The following is an 11433-nucleotide window of genomic DNA, read 5'->3' as shown; positions in this document are numbered from 1 at the left end:
CCTGTTTCCAGGGAGAAGGAAAATTGTCTATTAAAACTAAAGGGGCACCATTAGTCTGGAAGAGTCCAACACTACATTAAATCCCCTCTTGATAGCTTGGGTAGGAGCTAAAAAAATCCTTTGCCATCCAGACTCAAGAATTAAACTCAAAATGTTTGAGTTCTTGACAGGGATCTGGGGATGGAATCATACTGTCAACATGCTAGAATCACAGTTTCTTGTCTCAGATGCTGAACAGGAAACCTGGGACAATATACTCTACTTCCCTTTTCTAATCAAATATCTGTAATACATACCAGTTTAGTTTCTTCATCCATGACCGGATCCATATTCTTATTCACTGCCCTTGCATTCTTTTATATCACCTATAAATCATGAAGGTGTTGCAGATAGATGTACTAGAAAGTATTTAGACTAATTTCTAATGGAAGACCATGAGTTAGGGTGTGTCAGTTAAGCCAAGGTGCTGATTTTTAAAATGTCCTCTTTTTCTTCTCTCAGTCTGAGGGTGGGGGTGGGGACCAATTCCAGCTTTAAGCCTCATCAAAAGTTAAATATTTTCTAGGAAACTGTTTTTTAGCCCTCTCTCTTGCTAATGGCACTTGAGAATTATACACGTAGCTCAGTGGGTGACTAGTGAATTTCAGTTAATTAAAAATGTGTCCAAATCCATGATATCAAGTGGAACAATCTTTCCTGTTGGGTTTTCAACTCGTATTTAGAAGAACCGGATGGTTTGCTGTTTTGCCAGGAAGACTGAACACTCTTGCTTGATGCTTATGGAGTCTTCACATTGAGAAGTGGCATTTGAGGCATACATGCAAATCTCAGCCTCTGGAGTCCTCCTCTAACGAGCTAGATATAGCACAGTACTGTCAGAAGATTTACAAGCTGATTGCAGATCTTCTGCTTTCTTTTGAAAGCCAATGGAATAGCTCTAGTACAGGGACTCCCAGTTTGAAAGCCATGGATAACATATATCCTCAAGGGGAGTTCATTTTGACAGTTCCTTGGCTCATCTTACTATTTAGTTTTTGGTATAAGTTGACAACCCTCCCAAATGCAAAAATAATGTTCAGAAACAAATGATGGCTAAGAAATTGCAGTGCCAATCCACTGATCCATCCTCTCCTCAAGAAGCCATTGCTAGACCCAACCTGACTGGACAATTTTCATCCAGTATCCAACTTTCCCTTTTCAGAGAAGGTTGTTGAGAAGGTGGTCATGCAGCAGCTTCAGAGGATCCTGCATGAAGCAAATTATCTGAAACCCTTTCAGTCAGGCCTGGGTACGAAACCAGGTAATGTTCTTGTGGTTATGTTTTTTGGTTATTTTTGTATTGCTTTTGTGTTTTTAATTTTGTGAGCTGCCCAGAGTCACATATGTGAGATAGGTGGCTATATAAATTGAACAAATAAATAAATAAATTGCTTAGATGGGAGTTACAGACAATAACTGCTCCCACTGAATTTATAATAATCAGAAACTTTTAGTGTGGAGTCCTTGGGGTTCTCTGAGCTTGGTTCTTTTCTTGCAAATGTTTCATTACCCGGCTAGGTAACACCTCCAGTGCTAGAATGGGATGTGGTTTGCTTTCTATTTATGTGCTGTGGCCTGCGTTGCCAGTGCTGGTAGGGGTGGGGGTTTTGTTTGCTCCTCTGGTAGTTCATTGATTAGCATATGTTGACTGCTTGATTGTGTGCCTGGTGGTGACCTTTGCTTATCTGGGTGATGATTGCTGGAGATGATTGCTGGTGATTGAATGCTGGTGAGGAAATCTTCTGGTCTTTTGTCTCTTTTGAATAGTACAGTGGTACCTCGGTTCACGAACACTTCTGTTCATGAACAATTCGGTTCACGAACAGCTCCGGTCGCAAAATTTTGCCTCTGTTCGCGAACTCTGCATCGGGTGACGAACAGGATCTGCGGCCATTTTCCCTGCTGACACATGGTTGTGGCTTCCTATAGGCGAGATCGCGGTGGCAAACAGGCGTCCTGTGAAGCTTTTTGGTGTGCTTGTTAGCATGGCTCCGAAAAAGGTGCAGAGCAAGCTTGGTCAGAATAAGGGTTTGAAGAAAATAACCATTGAATTGAAGAAGGAAATTGTAGAAAAGCACGATTGTGGTATTCGTGTGACTGATCTGGGCTCGGAGTACAAGATGGTGAAGTCGACAATCTCGACTATTTTGAAGAATAAAGATGCCATCAAAGGAGCTGATGTGGCAAAAGGAGTAACGACATTAACCAAGCAGAGGACACAAGTGCTGGAAGAGGTGGAAAAACTTTTGTTAGTGTGGCTGAATGAGAAACAGCTGGCAGATGATAGTGTTAGTGAAGCTATGATCTGTGAAAAAGCCAGGAAATTGCACAGTGATTTACTGTGAAACAAACCCTCTACAAGCGTAGCAAGTGAAGAATTTAAAGCCAGCAGAGGCTGGTTTGAAAAATTCCGCAAGAGAAGTGGCATCCACAGTGTGACAAGACATGGTGAGGCTTCCAATTCTGACAAGGCTGCTGCAGAAGCCTACAAGAAAGAATTTGAGGAATTCATGAAGGCGGAAGGATATGTCGCTCAGCAAGTGTTCAACTGCGATGAAACAGGGCCCTTCTGGAAGAAGATGCTGAACAGAACCTATATCACACAGGAGAAAAAGGCACTGCCAGGGCACAAGCCCATGAAGGACAGATTGACCCTTTTGCTGTGTGAGAACGCAAGCGGCGAGCTGAAGATTAAGCCACTACTGGTGTACCATTCCCAGACCCCTCATGCATTCAAGGAACACAATGTGAACAAGGCCAGACTGCTTGTCATGTGGAGGGCCAATGCGAGAGCTTGGGTCACAAGGCAATTGTTCATGGAATGGCTGCACAAGGTGTTCGCACCCACCATTAAAAAATATCTTTCTGACAACCAACTGCCTGAAAGGTGCCTTCTTCTGATGGACAATGCCCTGGCACACCCTCCAGCCTTGGTGGATGATATGGATGCCGAGTATGACTTTATAAAGGTCAAGTTCCTCCCCCCCAACACAACACCTCTTCTGCAGCAAGTGATCTGCAACTTTAAGAAGCTGTACACAAAGGCGCTCTTCACCAGGTGTTTCAATGTCACTGAAGAAACATCCTTGACTCTGAAAGAATTCTGGAAGAAACATTTCAATGTCCTCCACTGCATCAGCCTCATTGACAAAGCCTGGGAAGATGTCACCTACCGGACCTTAAACGCAGCCTGGAGGAAACTGTGGCCAGAATGTGTCACTGAACATGACTTTGAAGGGTCTGATGCAGAGATAGTGGAGGAGATTGTGTCCATGTGCAAGAGTATGGGTCTGGCTGTCGATGGTGCAGACATAGAGGAGCTTGTTGAGGACCATAAGGAGGAGCTGACCACGGAAGAACTTGCTGAACTCCAGAGGGAGCAGCAGAAAGTGCTTGGTGAGGAGCATTCCACTGAGGAAGAGGAAGACAGGGAGGAGGTTAGCAGTGACATGATTAAATCCATTATGGAAAAATGGAATGAGTGCCAGGATTTCTTTGAGAAGCACCACCCCAACATAACTGTAATGAACAGAATGCTGAATCTGATGAATGATAACGTGGTCTCTCATTTCCGGAGGGTTATGCAGCGCAGGAAAAAACAACTGACTTTAGACAGATTTTTCCCCAGAACTGAGCCTGCAGCTAAGAGACAAAGAAAAGAAGAAACCCCTGAAGGAGATCTCCCCGATGTCCTTTTGGAGGGGGACTCTCCCTCCAAACAATAACTGCCTCCCCACCCACCTTCCTGTCCTCCATGCCAGAAGTCGCCTCGAGCAAGGTCAGCATCCTCTCTCTTCATACTGTGCTGTACTGTACTTTGTTTCATGTTTTTGTGGTTTAAAAAAAAAATACATATGGTTCAGAACGGATTAACTGTATTTACATTGAACCTTATGGGGAAATTTGACTCAGGTCGTGACCAAAAATCGTTTGGCGACCAAATTCGGAGGGGTCAGAATGGATTAACCATATTTACATTGAACCTTATGGGAAAATTTGACTCGGGTCGCGACCAATTTGGTTTGCGACCAGAGTCGCGGAACGAATTAAGTTCATGAACCGAGGTACCACTGTATGTAGATGCTGTTAATCTCTATGTGTCTGTTAATTGCTGCCTTGTCTGAATACCAGGCTTCCAAGAATTCTCTTACATATCTGGATTTAGCTTGGTCTAAAATGCTGACAGTTTCCCAATTAAAACTGGTTGAGTCTAGGCAGGCCACAGCACATAAACAGAGAGCAAACCCCATCCCATTTTAGCACTGAAGATGTTACCTAGCCGGGTAATGAAATGTTTGCAAGAAAAGAACCAAGCTCAGAGAACCCCAGGGACTCCACAGTTCAACCCTGAGCTACACATATTCACCTCTATTGAAACTTTTAGTGTCAGTTGTAAACTTTTTATTCTCATTGTAAGTTCTGTTAAAGGAAACTGACATCAAATAACAGAGCCTTAAGCAGCTTCATTACTTTTAATGCACTTCTTATATTGATTCATATGTGTCATCTCCTAGGACTCAAGGCAGCTCACAATAACATCAGCTATGAACATTACACCATAGTATTAAAAGCAACATCTTCGCCTCAGGAGGTGCTACTGAGAATCTCAGCCTAACCTCTTAGACTGTACAGAGTGGCTGTTCAGATTATATCTGGGTCAGACAGTCCTGAAGGTAATGATGAACCAAGCTACACAGGGTTTTAGAGGGAATAACCAGCTCCTTGAATTGGATCTGGAGTCATATTGCTACCTACTGCAGCTCCCACAAAATTAGTATGGTATTGATATTGACCAGTCAGCAAGAAGCCAATGGCATTCTAAGCCAGCTAAAGCATCTGAATCGCCTTCAAAGGCAGCCCCATGTAGAACAAATTGCAGTTATCCAATTTGTGAGTTGACAAGGGCATCGATTATTGTTGCCAGAGCTTCCTGCTCCAGAAAAGACTGCAACTGGCACATTCACCAAAGTGGGTCAAAAGCCTTCCAGATCACAGCCTCTGCCTGCTGTACCAACAGGAGATATGAGTACAGAAGGATCCACAAACTGTGGACCTGCTCTTTCATAGGTAATGATACCCCAACCAAAGCTAAAGGTACAAGCATTCTGCAGTATGAAGGCTTCTGAACAAACAGCATCTCTGACATGCTGGAATTCATCCTAAGTTTGTTCTGCCCATTAACTCCTCATAGCCCCAGTCAAGACTTCTGTCACACTTCTTATTTGACCCAGGATAGAGATATAAAGAGGGATATCATCAGCATATTGATGATACCTCATCTTGAATTGAAAGATGATCTTTCCCAACAGTTTCATGTAGATGTTAAACAAAATGGGGGATAGGGCCAAGCTCTGAAGCACCCTACATTGAAGTGATCAAGGGTTCAACCTCATTTGCACCACCAGAACTGATTGGATCTGCCCAATAAAGAAGGTGTGGAGCCACTGGAAACAGTGTTCCTGACTTCCAATCCCTGCAGGTTGTCCAAAAGATTATTATGGTCAATGGTATTGAACCCTACCAAGAGATCAAGCAGGACAATAAGGGGCACACTTTCTTAATTTAAATCCCATTGAGTTTATCAACAGCAACCAATACAATTTTTGTCCTACACCCAGGCCTGAATCCAATCTGCTCTGTCCAGTGGCCTTGGTAACTGCCACCTCACCACTTTCCCAACAATCTTCCCTACAAAGTTAACATTCTATGGGGAATTTAATACATTCAGTTCAGTGAGAGAAAGACAGAGAGCAACTTTTTTAAAAATGCAGGGGAAACAGGGAATTTTGAGAAGCTATTCACTTTAATGAAACAAACACCGAGAGCAGGTACAGGCAGAGAAAGCAGAAACCAAAAATAGAGATTCTCAGCAAAGGGAAGAGAACAAGAAATTTAAAGATGTGTAGGAGGTTTAAAGATGTACCATTTAGACATATCTAAATGTGCTGAATGAGGCGGGGGGAAGGCATTGGGCATAGTTTAGCTCAAGAATGGAGAATAAAAAAAGAGAACATATCATTTGGGGGAAGAAAAAAGAAAGGGGATTTTGGTTTGAGGAGGGAGACAAAGAAGGAGAGAGAAAGAGAGAGAATATCACCCTTCCTGGCAGCACTTGGCTATGTGAGTGAAAGAGCTAGAGAGAAAATGATAGTGAGAGAAGAGCATTTTTCTCCTTTGACCGGGTGGATGGGTGATGGACATTTTTATCCTTTCCTGGAGGAATTTAGCAAATGAAAAGAAAACCAAGTTTCATTTCAGGAAGTTGGGAAATCATTAATAAGTTGTGAAACAGAAGAAAAAGAAAACTGGTTCTTCTTTCCCCTTCCTCGACTGAGGGGAGGGGAATAAGATTTTTTTAGCAGAATGAGCGGTGATAGACAGGATCTCTTAATCATTATTTTAAGCAAAAGGCTTTAGTGAGGTGATCAGGTTTGGCCATAGCCACAGGACATGATAAATTTTGAACACCAGGATTAAAACTATTCCAATGTCTCAAAATTTAGTCTTTCACAATCAACATCAGAAAGACAAGAAAAAAAATATATTGTATACACATACTCAGACACATACACCCATACACAAGTCTACCCTACCCTTCCCTTTTGATTTAAATGGGAATGTTCAAATCAAAATCAATTTTATCTGTTGACTGCATGTATGGTTCTTGCCCTGGGACAATGACTACCATTTCAGAAGTGTTAAGAAAGAAGGAGAAGGATTAAGAGAGTTCATTCTGGTGGATGTTTGCAGAAACTCATGTTCATAGCTTGCAAGAGTCTTGGCTGAATTTTAATAATGGAGAGGCTTCTGCTGGGATTTTTTGCAGGTGATCTTTGGGAAAAAGTATGGGACCTTCCTAAATTTCTCATATTGTTGGGACATTGGCATTACATACTGTAGTTATATCTGCAAGGTGGTTGCCAGTTACCCCATCTTTTTACAGCAATGCTTGTAAAGACGACAAATGGCTTTTTAATTAAAATGATGCATCTTGACTAGACTGGATTTTTTCCAAAGAGATACATGAGAGACAATATTAGACACATTCTGAATGTTATTAATAAGATAAATTAAAACAAAGTAAAAAGCAGCTGTGATTTTTTTTTTTCTTGATGCAGAAAAAGCTTTTGACAATTTGGAATGGCCTTTCACACTTGCAGTTTTGAAAAAGATGAGTTGTGGCTTCAATTTTTTTTTTAAACTTGAATACAGAGCATTTATAAAGAGCAAAAAGCCAAGATAATAATAAATGGATTTTTATCATAGCAATACACTGTATTGAAGGGGACAAAACAAGGGTGCCTTTTCCCATCTCCTTTATTTTTGGCATTACAATAATTAGCAATGAAAATATGTCAGGAAAATAAGATTTCAGGAATTAAATTAGCAACTCAAAAACAAGACTCAAAACTGTGAGGTGGATTAGCAGTTCCAAATTTCAGATTACCGTACTAGTGGCTTAACATGGATTTCAGAGTGGATTGTATCTCCTTATGGCTTGGTTACATCTATGAAAGGGCAGGACTTCCAGATGGTTTGCATAAATATCTCAGGGATGACACAAATTTTTAAGAGATCATGTAATAATAAGTAATATACTGAATATCTGGGTTAAATACAGAAAAATAATCAGTCCAGATCTCTCCCCTGTTGTATCATTACTAAATATTTATTTTTATGAATAAGAAGGTTCCAAGAAATTTATTTGGGGAAGAGATAAACATTTGTTCAGTTTTTAATATCTCATTATTAACAAGATGAAGATAAAACCTTTGAAATTCTTACCTCACAATGGTCCAGTTTACCTGATTCATTTCAGTATCTTCATATGTAATATAGTCTTAAAATAACTACAGAAACACGGAATACTGAAGAACTGGACTGAAATTTAAAATCTTACAATACTTAACTTGGAACATTTGCTGAATCTTATTTATAGACTGCTGGTGAAGTATGATATAGAATCTAAACAGATCAAAAACTATATGATTACCTGGATGTGGAATTTGAATGCAATAATAGAGATGCAACAATGGGGATTTCAATTGGAGAAGAATATTAAATTTACTCCAAGCATTATACTCAGAGAAAATTGGTATAAGATGTTTGGTTTGTTTGTTTATTTGTTTAGCTTTTTAAAAAGTTTTATCGTTATATATTTTTGAAAGGATATAAAAAGCAAATGATATAAATAGAATAACTAGGTATAGGCAGTGAAATACAGATAGATAAACAACAAATCTAAGATATCATAAAATATATTCCAATGCATCATTAGAAGTTTATGATACTATAAGATATCTCATATCCATTTCCTAATCAAAAACCCATGTGTCCCTGCTGAACATGAAGCTAAAAGTGTTTGGTTAACATAGTTCAAATCACTAAAAAGAAGACTGTAGATAGTAAGTAATATCTTAAATCAATATTATGAATTATGTATCAAGTAAAGATATGAACTCTAAAACCCAGATTTTGAATGTGTCACGCTTCTATGTATAAGATTGTAATTCAAGAATGTTTTCCATTGAGAATTAATTTCTATGTTGGATTTAAGAAAACTGGTATAAGATATTCTATTGTTGGTATATTACTCTAGTTTTGATTGCTAAAATGGACAATTCATTTTCAAAATGAAATGCTGGAAATGTAGTGAGCAGGTTAGCTCATTCATTTATATTTGGTGGTGATGCTGTAAAGCTCAACAAATCTGGAAAATGATTCACATTTAGAATGAAACAAATCTTAAAAGTTGAATTTCCATTTCAACCTACCATACTTTTGTTAAAGTTTACGAAACCACATATCTCTTCAAAATATACTGAATTAGCCTTACATATGACAACTGCTGCAAGGATATTTATTTATTTATTTATTTTATTTATTTATTTTATTTATTTATATAGCCACCCATCTCACACAAAGTGACTGTATATGTTTCTTACTGAAAAGGTTGCCTGATCTCTTCTATAGAAGAATAGCTAACCAAGTTGTGGGAGAAGGCTATGATGTTCAGAATAACTTCATACCTCAAAAGTAAATCTGACACAGATTTCAACAAAAACTGCAAAACATTCTTAGACTATACTCTAATACATAAATTGGTATCACACCTCAAATTTGGGCTTAACTATGCATAGAATTTATATTTCAACTTTACAAGATACTTAAATCAGATTAAATTCTTAGTAATATGGATTGAATTTATTATAATGTATGATTTCATTCACTGATTTACATTGTGTTAAGTATGATTCCTGATATAAAAGTTTAGTTCCATTTAATAGAGATTCTTTAATGTGATATAATATATATTTAACTATTTACAATTGTATATTAGAAAGATATAACTTGTATGACATGTTTAAATCCCTGGTTTATTTATTTGTATTATATTATATTTATATTTATTTAATTATTTATATTTCAAATTTAGTCGCCACCCATCTCACTCAGAGAGCAACTCTGGGTGGCTTACAATAAAAATAAGAATAAAAACCAATTAAAATACGATAAAAACAGTGTTCATAAATAAATAAAATATTTATTTATATTATGTATTATTAAATAATATGTATTATTTCTTAGCTAATTTAATATGGATATTTATATTTTTACTGTTTTTACTGTTTGATTTTAATTGTGAGCTGCCCAGAGTCACCCTCTGGGGGAGATGGGAAGCATATACATTTAATAAATAAATAAATAAATAAATCCAAGGAACTGATGATATAAGAGGTTATTAACCTACAGGAGTGTCTTCAGGGTGCGAACCACCCCCACGGTAGGTTAGCCTTCCTCACGCCCCATGTGAGTTGGCAAAGCCAGGTCTTCACCCCTTTCCAGAAGGCCAGGAGAGTGAGGACCTGCCTCAACTCTGGGGGGAGAGTATTCCATAGGGCGGGGGTGTTATTATTCTTTTTCATATTTTTTATTGTACTTGTTTACGTATTTTCTATAACAGTTCAATATTTTAAAAATTGTGGGCGAGAGAGAGAGAGAGAGACAGTTTGGAAAGGACAGGAAAAGGCTGTATTTAAAAAAAACCTGACATATTCTAGTATGAAACTGAAACCACAAAAGCAATGAGTAATGAAGAAAAGCATAAGCTGAATGGTCCCATGCCTGAGAGTAGAGTTAATGGCTTGATTGGTTAATGGCCTTCCTGTCAACAGGAACAAAGACATTGCAAAGGATTGCAATTTGGTTTCTTATTTAACTGTCGAAAGAATTTGCCAGACATACCTGATGCAAATATCTTTCTGCTACATCTGTCATTGTCCTGCCAAGGTCCAGCAATCAGAAGTGTAAATGGGGAAGAATGTTTGCACAACTTCAGGCACCTAGCTCCTTTGGAAGGTCACCTTTGAATCATGTTAGCATCACTTTATTCCCTATTACTACCAAAATATGCTGAAATGATGGGTCACTGGAGGGTTTTCTGAGATTGCCCTGCTTTTCTGCCAGGCTAGGACTCTTTTGTAAGACCTGTTAAGCTCCTTCTTACAGCACGAGGGTGCCAGCTTTATCGTAAGCGTTGGCTGCTTTCTGCCAATAGCATTTTCGCTTCCGTTCTTGACCAAAGCTCTGAGGTTGTGCAGACTGTGAGCCAAACTGAGGGTACAACTGAGGAAGCACGGTAGGAAATTAGGCAATACATTTAGTATTTGGTATGCACTTAATGAAAGGCAGTTTGGTGTAGTGGTTAAGGCACCAGGCTAGAAATGGGGAGATCGTGAGTTCTAGTCCTGCCTAGGCACAAAGCCAGCTGGGTGACCTTGGGCCAGTCACTCTCTCTCAGCCCTTGGAAGGAGGCAATGGCAAACCACTTCTGAAAAACATTGCCAAGAAAGCACACACACATATGCGCTTATAACTCAGTGCATGACAAAGTGTGTTTTTCCCCACAACGAACCTATGAGGTAGGCTGGGCTGAGAGGAAGTGGCCACAAATCATCCAGCAAGCTTCTGTGGTGGAGGGTAGACTAGCTCTCTTTATAGAGGTTAACTTGGAGTATGAAAACCATTGGTTTGTAAAGGTGCTGTCCCTGACAGGAGAGAGGAACAACAAAGAACACTTTGCTGCTTAAGACAGAAAACAGTACACCAAATGAGAGAGGAAGGGAATTAACTGGAGACTGTGATGAATTATTGGACCTGATAAAGGCAAAGATAAGCGGCTTATAAAACTGTTATGAAGCTTGTTACCCTTTGCTTGCATGTCTGTTAAAAAAAAACGACTGAACTCTGGTGATTTCTTTCTGAAAAGAAGGCAAGACTGCTAAGTGCTAGTCATGCGAGTTTCTGGCACTCAGGAGAGTCTTTTGCTGCTTAAAAGTAGAGCAAAGAAGGCATGCTACCACAAAGCTCCCTGCCCAGGAAAAAAAGGAGTGT

The 11433-nt window shown here is 39.2% G+C and overlaps 1 protein-coding gene across 1 annotated transcript in view; it reads left to right on the top strand.

Moving 5' to 3' along the window:
• The first annotated feature begins 3715 nt into the window (after positions 1 to 3715).
• HTR4 (5-hydroxytryptamine receptor 4) overlaps positions 3716 to 11433 on the top strand; it is a 239355-nt gene continuing 231637 nt past the window's right edge. The window contains exon 1 of the mRNA XM_088133628.1: positions 3716 to 3817. The gene's annotated coding sequence lies outside the window, so the exon portion shown is untranslated. The remainder of the gene's footprint in view (positions 3818 to 11433) is intronic.

Source organism: Python bivittatus, unplaced genomic scaffold, assembly GCF_059951505.1.
Source record: "Python bivittatus isolate LINGU-HERP-01145 unplaced genomic scaffold, Pbiv_v1 ctg000080_np1212, whole genome shotgun sequence".
Classification (NCBI taxonomy): Eukaryota; Metazoa; Chordata; class Lepidosauria; order Squamata; family Pythonidae; genus Python; species Python bivittatus.
Note: the sequence above shows the minus strand (reverse complement) of the source record. Positions and strands in the feature narration are given on the sequence as shown.